General features: G+C 36.7%; 1 non-coding gene across 1 annotated transcript; it reads left to right on the top strand.

Annotated features, from left to right (window-relative positions):
* The first annotated feature begins 852 nt into the window (after positions 1 to 852).
* trnaa-ggc (transfer RNA alanine (anticodon GGC)) lies at positions 853 to 924 on the top strand. The gene has a single exon. It is a non-coding gene; the product is annotated as a tRNA-Ala (tRNA).
* The last annotated feature ends 9,588 nt before the right edge of the window (positions 925 to 10,512 follow it).

Genomic DNA, 10,512 nt, shown 5'->3' with positions numbered 1-10,512 from the left:
AAAAGCAGTCGATCGCAGGGCGAGCAGCTGTGAAGCAGTGTCTCGCTCTACGACCAACAATCAATGTTCAAACCGTATTTGCGGTTCCAACCGTATAATGGCCAACAGTCCGAGTTGTAATTATGAGTTAAATGATGGTTCAGAACAGAATAAAGAGAGAAATACGGAAAAACAGAAGGAAATACGAAACTAATACCGCTAATAAGTGTCCATGTGTCAATCATGGTGTCAACTCAACGTGGTCCGGAGAGGGTGTGTGAAACGGGTAAAGAAATGAATGAACCATAGCAAGACTTATGTTTATGTTCTACTGTTCTATGGTTATTATGTTATTATGTTTTATAATTTATTTTATGTAGCCTACATTTTGTTCAAAATGTTTTCAATACCCTTTTGCACATTTTATTTATGTTCACTAGCTCTTTCTAGCTCAAGCAAATCCACAATTAAATTATTTTTTATAAGGTCGTCTGTTGACTGTATATATATATATATATATATATATATATATATATATATATATATATATATATATATAAACCCCTTCAATATAGTTGTTGTTACCTCAGGGGAGGAGGGGAGTCAGCAAAAAATAATAATAATTATAATAATAGAGTACCGGCACCTCTTTTGGGCCACTTAAAGCACTGCATGTAAGTAAATAACAAAACACACTTATTATCATGAGGGGATGTAGCTCAGTGGTAGAGCGCATGCTTCGCACGTATGAGGTCCGTGGTTCAATCTCCAGCAACTCCAAGCAGTGTTAGACTTTTAAGTCAAGCCCATTTATCACACAGGCATCGTGCATAAAGCTATTTTTTAAACAAGAGAACTACAACAGCCACAGCAGGGGATGTAGCTCAGTGGTAGAGCACATGCTTGGCATGTATGAGGACATGGGTTCAATCTCCAGCATCTCCAAGCAATATGGTGCTTAACATTAATTTCTTTCCCTGTTTCTTAAACATCTGAACTGCATATGTATGCATTCCAGTGTTGCCCTTTATCACCTATAAATTTAGTTTTAAAGGTCCCCTCACATGGGGTTATTTTATTATTTTATGTTTCCTGGGTTGCCCTTATAATGTTAGTATGTTCTTTAGATCAAAAATAGTCATAATTTAGAAATAAAAGGCATTTTTCCTAGCCTGATTTTAGCCTCTGATTTGAACACTCTGTTTGAAGGAGTGTGCTGTGGGATTCAGTGTAAACGCGGCCACTGCTGTGATTGGCTGACATGCGTGCATATGAAATAGCTACATGTGAAATTCTCTCGAATACCTTTACTACTGCTATTATACGTTTTTACTAATACAGCTATCGAGATTAACGAATCGTGAGAATTTTTTTAAGTATTTAGATCTATCCCCATCACATAAAATGTTGCTGTGATGAGCATTGAGCAAGCAGATGTCAGTATGTAGATCGCGAGACTGAAGATCTTATCATTGCAACGCAGTTTCTGCACTCTCCTATAATAGTATCCAGCTGCAGACCCGCAGCACCACCAGTTTCAGACATAGACAGTATAAGAAGTGGACAGAGCCATCTCATTGGAACTCAGTTGAGACAGTTGAAGCCCATTTTTAGCGATTTTTTAGCACTTCCGTTCCTGACGCGCAGACTCAAACCGACTCAAACTAAGCTTGATGACGTGACAAACCTGTCTGACAGACGTAAATCTTCTAGTAGCTGTGCGTGAAAATTGCCAACGTTAATCACTTCATATGTATTCACTTGCCAAATACCGAATTATTTCCAATTCCCCAAAAACGTTGTTGAAATATTTTGTCCCGTTGCTTTTATGGACTCATTATCTATGGGCTTCTCCCTTGACGGGACGTCCCCCTGATTGCCTGCGAGCTTCTGCTCCTGTCTATACGGTAATGTCTCTATTGTGCGACAAAAAGTCGCGTGGTTATGACGCAATCGTTAGCCTGTTTTTAACAAAAACGGCTACTACGGGGCCATAACGTAAGATACAAAGTAATGGAGCCTTTTATACATTGTCGTGTTTATTTAGAAATATATAATGGACAAAAGAAGTCTTTGGACGCCTCAGATGTAAAGTTATTCGCTGTCAAAGTGACGCCAAAATGAATGGGAGTCAATGGAATGCTAACAGCAGGTGAAGTTCTGCTACGATGGCGGCTCCCGCGAGGCTTCAACTTCAGGCTGATGGATTACCCCCTTGGTTTCAGAACCCCAGCGCCAGAACCGGAAGTAAGGGGCGGAGCTTACGTTCTAACACCAGCGCCAGGACTGGAAGTGAGGGGCGGAGCTTACGTTCTAAACCGAGTAACGCCACCTAACGTTTTGGAGCGTAATTTGCTTAGACACGAAACCGCCCACACGAAACGTCAAACTTTATACAAATGTGATAATGATACATTAAGGAACAGTACAATAAGCATTTTAAAACATTGATTTTGTGTAATATAATTGTATATAGTTATCCGTTTCATTGTATTATGAGAGTTACTTCCTGATCATGATGGTGAAAAATAATGCTTGAAACTTATGGGCATTTTAATGTATAACAGTTTAATTATTTTAGCTAAGCAGTTTATACATAAGTGTAGATTTATGAAGGTAAGACCTTTGTTTTTGTTTTTTTATGAAGGAGTTAACTCTGTATACGAAAGCTTTGAAAGATATAAAAACAAGACAAGCCTTGGAGGTTTTCAAAATTATACACAATTTGATAACTGATTAGACCTCTGTGATATTTTATGTTCTATTTATTTATTGTGTTTACAAAAAATTTAAATTGTTTTGATTTTGAAGGTATGTATTGTTAATATGAATTTGTAATGCCATGGTTTTGATTGTTTAATAAAAAAAAACGTATGGGCATTTTATATAAAATATACTTTATTTCACAAGAACATGTGCAGCATGCATTTTTCTTTATGTAAAACAATAATGTCAAAAATCTAAAAAAGAGAGAGAAAATTCGGAATTGTTTAAAAGAAATAATAAAAATGTATACAACAAATGAAAAATTCACCACTAGGCCCATTTTATCACAACAATCCTGTATAAATTTAACTTATAATGTATCAAATGAGGAACTCACTCTCTGGCCCATTTTGTCCTTACATTCTTGCAAAAATAACTACAATGCAATAATAATAATTCCGCCCCTCCCTCACTTCCGGTTCTGGCGCTGGGGTTCTGGCGCTGGGGTTCTGAAACTTGTGGTGCTGCGGGTCTGCAGCTGGATATATCTCGCACTCTCTCTAATGCTTTCACCAATGCAAACACGATGATGTACATACAGTAAGAGCTTCGTTGTGCAGTCGTGAGTCATTGATTTCGTAACGAGTTGTCCAGATAAACTTGCGCTGTGTGAAAAACAGTGTTGTGCAAGTTACTTCCAAACTGTAATACATTATACATTACTTGTTACTGCAATTTAAAAGTAATTCATTACCTTACAATATTACTGTCTCAGAATTGTAATGCGTTACATTACTCCTGTATTACTTTTGAGTTACTTTCACCAAAATAGCTATACAGTAGTACAACTTAACATTCTAAGGCTGTAACGATATGCGATATGAAACCGAAATCGCGACACTCAGATCCAGGAACCTGCAGAATCGCGACACACCCCTTCCAACTCCAAGAGTTATCTTTCCCGTCCAGATCCAATGCTACCACATCTTTAAATTTCTATTAATATTATTTGAATTTTGAAGTTAACATTATAAAATACGTAGACCTACACCACAAAACTAGTTGAGGATAAATTATTTAAAATTGGGGAATTCCAGGGTTTTGGGCATGACATTTACAGTCAAAACTTGAAATATAAATTCTCCAGAAAATGCATTTAATACCAATATATTGAAACGTCTATTTATCCATAGGATACCCCCTTAAAAGAGTCCATACATTAGAAAAATATCAGTCTACACATGCGTTTTATATTTAATATGAGGGAAATACACACGCATTCATACATGCGTGACAAAAAAAATATTTAACTTTTAGGAGGCAAAATATTTTTTTTGTAATTCTGTGAATTACACTGCGCAAATCAAAAGTAATACTACCCACCGGATGAAGAAGGGTTGGCTCTCCACAAAACATAAAATATTCATTTTATTTTATTTTTCGTGTTCGCATTTATGAGGGGAAAAAAAATGTAGGCTACGTGACAGTTCTCTGTTACGGATGTGACCGCTCTGAAGCGGCACTAAAATACTGTTTTAAAACTTTCACAGAGACCTCAAACAGAAGACACAAATTTCTTTAAAGTGAATTTCGATTTGTACCAATTGTATCTTAATTTTAATCAATGTTTCATCAACCAATTGCCTGTATTTAATAGATGAGAAGTAAATATAGCAGACAATAGATAATCACGACACGGAGGCGCCTGCGCGTGAACTGGAGCGTGTCTCATAAATTAACCGAAACTCAGCATAGGCTATAAGTTAGCCTACTTCACAGACCTGAAAAAAAAATATATATATATATATATAAAATATATATATATTATATATATATATATATATATTGAAATGTCTACTTGTAAACAGAACAATTCAAAACGAAAGAAAACGGACTGCTCTCTGCTTATCTGTATGAAATGTGCATTTCTCTCTGGCACATTCACTACTGTGAAGATCGCGAGTCAGCAACATCAACTTCATCTTTATTAATAAACAATTAAAATGTCTCCTTGATTTATTTGACATATTCATAATCATTGCTTTTGCTGGTTCTTTGTGACAGCTTTTAGTTGCTTTCCTTTCATCATGTTACGTGAACGCGTCACCACAGCATCAAAAATGATTGCGTAATGAAAACAAGAAAAATACCACCTAAACATAGCCTAACTGTTTAGAAAGAAAACACAGAACAAATGGAGTAGCCTAATGCACATACGTCCATCTCGCGAATACAGTCTTCTTCTTCACCCATTAGCCGCTTTTCCACTGGCCAGCACGAGCACAGAGGCCGAAATCATGACTCACGGCACTCCTGTAAAAATAAATCGCTATAAAAAATATATCAGACGCTGCCATTTAGTCTTTATTTACAAACTTGGACACCATACGTGGCTATTTTTTAGGCTATTATTTTTAGGGTATGTTTGATCAAATGCAGGCTTACGATGTGATCAGGAAAGTGTTTTTTACGTGAAAGATGTATTTGACGTGTCAATAAATGTTTTGCTACTCTTTTGTGAATTGTCTTATTTTTACAGTAATTATGAATATTAAATATAATCATAAATTCACGGTTGAAATTAGGCCTGAAAAAGACGTCTTTTCAACTCACTTTACAACCTAATTTAGACGTGAGTGGGACGTCGTTTTATAGGCGTCTTTTCAACGACCTGAAAAAGACGGCTTTTCACCTTTCACTTTTCAACCAAATTTTAACGTTGTTTAGACGTCTGGCAATGTCGTCTTTTCGACGTCTTTTCAACGAGTTTTTGCTGGGTGGGTATTGACTGACCACGAACAGGTAACTTAGCCTACTGGCATTTTTCATTCGTTAATGTTTCGTGGTCTTGCTGTTTTTTTTGTTGTTGTTTTTTTTTACAATTAAAACTAAAAGTGTGTTGTAACGCAAGCGTAACTGAACATGTAATATAGTAAAATATTACTGAAAATTGATTATTAATGCCTTACACTACTGCGTTACAGCAAAAAGTAATATTTTACTGTAATGCATTACTTTTGTAACGCGTTACTCCCAACACTGGTGAAAAATTGTTCTTTGATCGATTTCTGTAAATAATTTGTTCACAATTTAAATAAGATTATTTTTATCCTACTAAAAGAAACGATGTGAAGGTGATATTTTAGTCACTGGCTTGACTTATTAATGCATTAACAGTATTGAACGATTTTGAGAGAAAGATTACCTTTCTGAACTTGAACTTGAATTGTTGCTTGGTAGCTCGATCGATTTATTTTCAGACGTTCATCGAGGCCAGCTCTGTATTGGCCCAAGTTGAGGAAACAGTCGTCGGTGAAATGTTTGGACCATCCAAAACTTTGGGAAGTTGTATCGGCGCATTTCCAGAGAAAATAAATTGAACCCATTGTTTCATAGGCTCGGATGAAGGAATTAAAAAATACTTTTGTGTTCATTTGAACATTCGAACACTGATCAACTGCCATGCTTCGCTCGTTTTGCAAGCCATTATATCTCTCTATTCAACTTGTGTGCTTCGATCGGTCACACGCCATGATCTCGAGGATAAACTAAGATCACGCGTGCGCGTTCGTACTTCCTAGCTCGTTTTCTCATGGGCGGGTCAAATTCTCTGGCAGGGCAAAGCAGAGAGGGGGGAGGTAACCTTTCCCCTATATGACGTCATATAGGGCAGTGGTTCCCAACAGGGGGGTCGCGGCCCACAAGGGGGCCTCAGCGAGCTCTGTGGGGGGTCGCGTCATATTTTGAAAAGTTTGGAGCAATGAGCATTAAATAAAATTCCTTAACTTTTTCCTGTTCAAAATTTATATAATGAGCGAGTTCATCATGATTCCATCAATCCGTGTTTTTGTCTTATCCTGAACCACTATGGTACACCTATAATAAGTGTTTACATTGGGACTATTTTACACTGGTTCGGATCGCTGCCGCTGAGGAGTAGCCCAGTACCTGCGTGACTCGTCATAGACGTACACAGAGAGAAGTAGTTCCGGCTACAATGTTCTTCCGAAAGACGCATCAGGGCACGCAAAATCGCTAGCCCGACGTCCCGGGGCTATTGTGTTTTCAAGTCGGGCTAACAAAATGCATAACCGGCCTGCCCGACGGGCTATCTGAAATAGTGTAATCAAATTCCCCTAAACTTCTGCCTCGCCCACCTAAAAATGTGTGATTAAGTGTAAACTTCACAAATTCGTGTTCGCTTCAGTCTTGATATAATCAGATTCAGCGCGATAATCTTCAAACCGCAGCGGCACGCGAGCAGAGTGCACGTCAGAAAAAGAGGACAGTGTGTGTGTGTGTGTGTGTGTGTGTGTGTGTGTGTGTGTGTGTGTGTGTGTGTGTGTGTGTGTGTGTGTGTGTGTGTGTGTGTGTGTGTGTGTGTGTGTGTGTGTGTGTGTGTGTGTGTGTTCATATTAGCCTCCTTGGTCTGTCACTGCTCGTCAATGTCAGAATATTTGAGATGACAAATCAAAGATGACCAATCAAATAGGCGGGCTATATGTTCACAGAAGCTGCTGAGCGCGAATTTTACCAGAGTGACTGACGCTTCAGTTTATGGCCGTCAAGTGCGAGATAAGATGTAAGTAGCTGAACAAAACATTTCATATTTGACAGTTTTTTTAGGTCATAAATGTTAAACGAATGACAAAAATAATCAGGCAAACTATATACTGAAAATAGGCTTATCTAACGTGATTCATGTAGGCCTAATGTAATAATTAGTTTACTGTCATTGTGAGGTGACAAGAAACATTAAAGCCGTTTGCATCATGTTAGGCACAAGATTAATAATGAATGTGTACATGTTGAGAATTAATATAATACAATTTGTAGCCTTCAGTAAATTAAAAAAGTTCATTTTTAGGAGGGGAAGAGACCAGGGCAAAATGAGGAGACAGAGAAAAAGAAAGAGTGATGGAGATGAGGAGAGAGGTTTTTGACAGGAGACATGGTTTTAAAGCTATTTCTTATCCTTTTTTGTCCTTCAAATGTCTTGAAATGCACACATCAGAGAAATAAAAAAATTTGAACCCCCTGACAATCTTAAATTTAGGACCTCTTTGATTATAAAGCCCTGTCTACGGCCCTGTGTTAGGATTAAGATCAATAATGAATTTGTATATATTGTGAATGCATTTAATAAACTTAGTTAGGCTACCTAGCTTTCCTAGTAGCTTTCAGTAAATTAACGCATCTGAGAAAATGATTCATACATCAACCTATCAGTTGACCCTATGTTTACTTTCTTCACTGGCATCAGGAGAGAAAAATAATCAGCTGCATGACATGTTTTTAAAGTTGTTGTTATCCAATTTTTTGGGATATGTAGATCAGAGAAATACAAATTATCTCGAACCCCCCTAACTAGCCTACCTCACATCCGGGACCTCAGAAATTATAAAACCCTGCCATCTGCATGTTAATGAAACTTGTTAATAGTAAGAATTAGACTCTAAACTAAAGTGTTAACTTTTTTAATCATACCCTCATTGGGGGCTGAGCCACAGACTGATTCATGTTCCACACTGGTCACACAAATTTCAGTTCAGTTAGAACCAGATGGCATATTTGTATTGATGATTCTAATTTGATTATTTTATATCCAATTGTTGATATTTGTGTTTTTAAAAAGTTTTTGATTGATGTTTTGACTCCTAACCAATTTTCTACATTAAAAATTGTCTTTTTATTTGGGCTAGTAAAATTCATTTCGGGCTACCAAAATCTGAAGAGTGCCTGCCCGAAGGGCTACCAGCAATTTTTAAATTTTGCGAGCCCTGCGCATTATTCTGTTAATAAACGCAAGTTTATTATCGCTCGCTAAAGCGCCAAAAACGTAAAAAATAAAGCCTCACATTGATAAAGCCTCACAAATAACTTGCAAGTATTGAGGCCCCAGACAGCAGTCATTTAGTAATAGCCTATATTCCTTCTTTTTTTACCTACACACCAGTGGGAATATTTTCAGGTTTTGCATTTCAAATAAGGGCCAATATATAGGCTTCTCCTAGGCTTACGTTTTTAAATTACAAAGGGCCTACTGATGTTTTTGTTATTGTATTTTCAATTTTATAGGCTATTATTTGAGCATAAACATATCTGGTTATAGTAAATATACCGTTTGTTTGAAAACAACATATTTTGTCATCCTTGCTGCAAGCTTACAAGAGCGATAATATCATTAAATGTAAAGGGGGGCCCTAAAATATTTTATTGGGAAAAAGGGGGTCTCAGACCAAAAAAGGTTGGGAACCACTGATATAGGGGAGATTCAAGATCAGCCCGTCTGAGATCTCATTTTCTCACAGACAGAGAAAGATAGCCAAAACTCGGTTTACACCGACTGAAATTTCTAGACACGAGGGGACCAAATACAGGCTAGGGGAACTAATATTAATGTTAGAAAAAACTCAGAAAGTGAAAATTTCATGGCAGGGGACCTTTAAAGGTACATGTAAGTAAATAACAACACTATTATCACCATGAGGGGATGTAGCTCGGTGGTAGAGCGCATGCTCTTTCCGCGGGTGCTAGCCGCAGATAGTTGTAATGCACTGACAGCCAATCAGATTGCAGCATTTCCCCCACTGCTGTCCTTGGCACTGAATTCCTTTCCCTGTCCATGGTACTGAAATGCTGCACTAGTTATTCAAAATTTCACATAAAAGGCAAGTTAAAATCTACATCACTTCAGTCTGAAATGTGTATATCCTTTTTTTTGTATAGATAGTTGTTTAGAGGAAGGCCCAAATTATATAATATATTATATATTATAATTAGGATTATTTTTGGCAACTGTAAATGTATAATTTGTTTTTGTAGTTTATACCACGTTTAAGGAATGTCATAAATGCTGCTACTTTGAAAATAATAAAATACTACTCCACCAGATTGTCAGTGTGTTTAATTATCATCAATTTTCTCCACAAGGATTTACAATGTACTGGTCAAATGAACTGAATATACTTTGATTCACTGATAGGAGACAGAACTCATCTAGAAAAGAATCATCTATATAACTTTTATTTACATGTAAGAAGGGAATAAGCATGAGCAGTGTTGGGGAAAGTTACTTTTAAAAGTAATGCATTACAATATTGCGTTACTCCCCAAAAAAGTAACTAAGTACGTTACTTAGTTACTTTTTATGGAACGTAATGCGTTACATTACTTTTGCGTTACTTTTTCTCACCTGCATGGGCTTGTTTGTTTGTTTTTTAATAACAGCTAAAACAATCTATTTTTGCCAATTGTTAAGGCCCTTTCACATCAAAAGTTAAATGAATAAGCCTAAGGCTGAAGGAAATGCATATTTACTACTGTACAGTAGAGGGCGCCGCTCAAACAAACCTTTCAGCTGCTGCTGTTCTTGATTAAATAACAATAGGATACAGGAGGAGGAAGTTCAACACTCTTATTTCTAAACCGAATCTAAAGTCATTTTTGCTTATTAGTATGGTTGAATTAGATCATTGTAGGTCAGCAGCAAAGACATTGGTTAATAAAGTGAGATTAAATACATAAAGTATATTTGTGTAATTTAACATAGTTAATTATAAAACTTTTGCACAAAATTCTGAGATTGCATTTGACTGTTTTTATTCATTTTGAGGAATACTGAATGTTTTTGTGCAAGTGAGATGAGTAAATGCATGTTCAATGCAAATGCACACAACACCTCACTTTATTTCTCTCAACATGGGGACAGGAGATCTGTCAGTCAATAAATGTGAAAAAGAAACTAGCGTTACTTATTTGAAAAAGTAACTCAGATATTTTGATGTAAATTGAAAAAGTAATGCGTTACTTTACTAGTTACTTGAA

This window comes from Siphateles boraxobius, unplaced genomic scaffold (genome assembly GCF_051911475.1).
Source record: "Siphateles boraxobius isolate OS27281-9 unplaced genomic scaffold, OSU_SipBor_1 41, whole genome shotgun sequence".
NCBI lineage: Eukaryota > Metazoa > Chordata > Actinopteri > Cypriniformes > Leuciscidae > Siphateles > Siphateles boraxobius.
The sequence above is the reverse complement of the archived record's forward strand: the minus strand, read 5'-3'. Positions and strand labels throughout refer to the sequence as shown.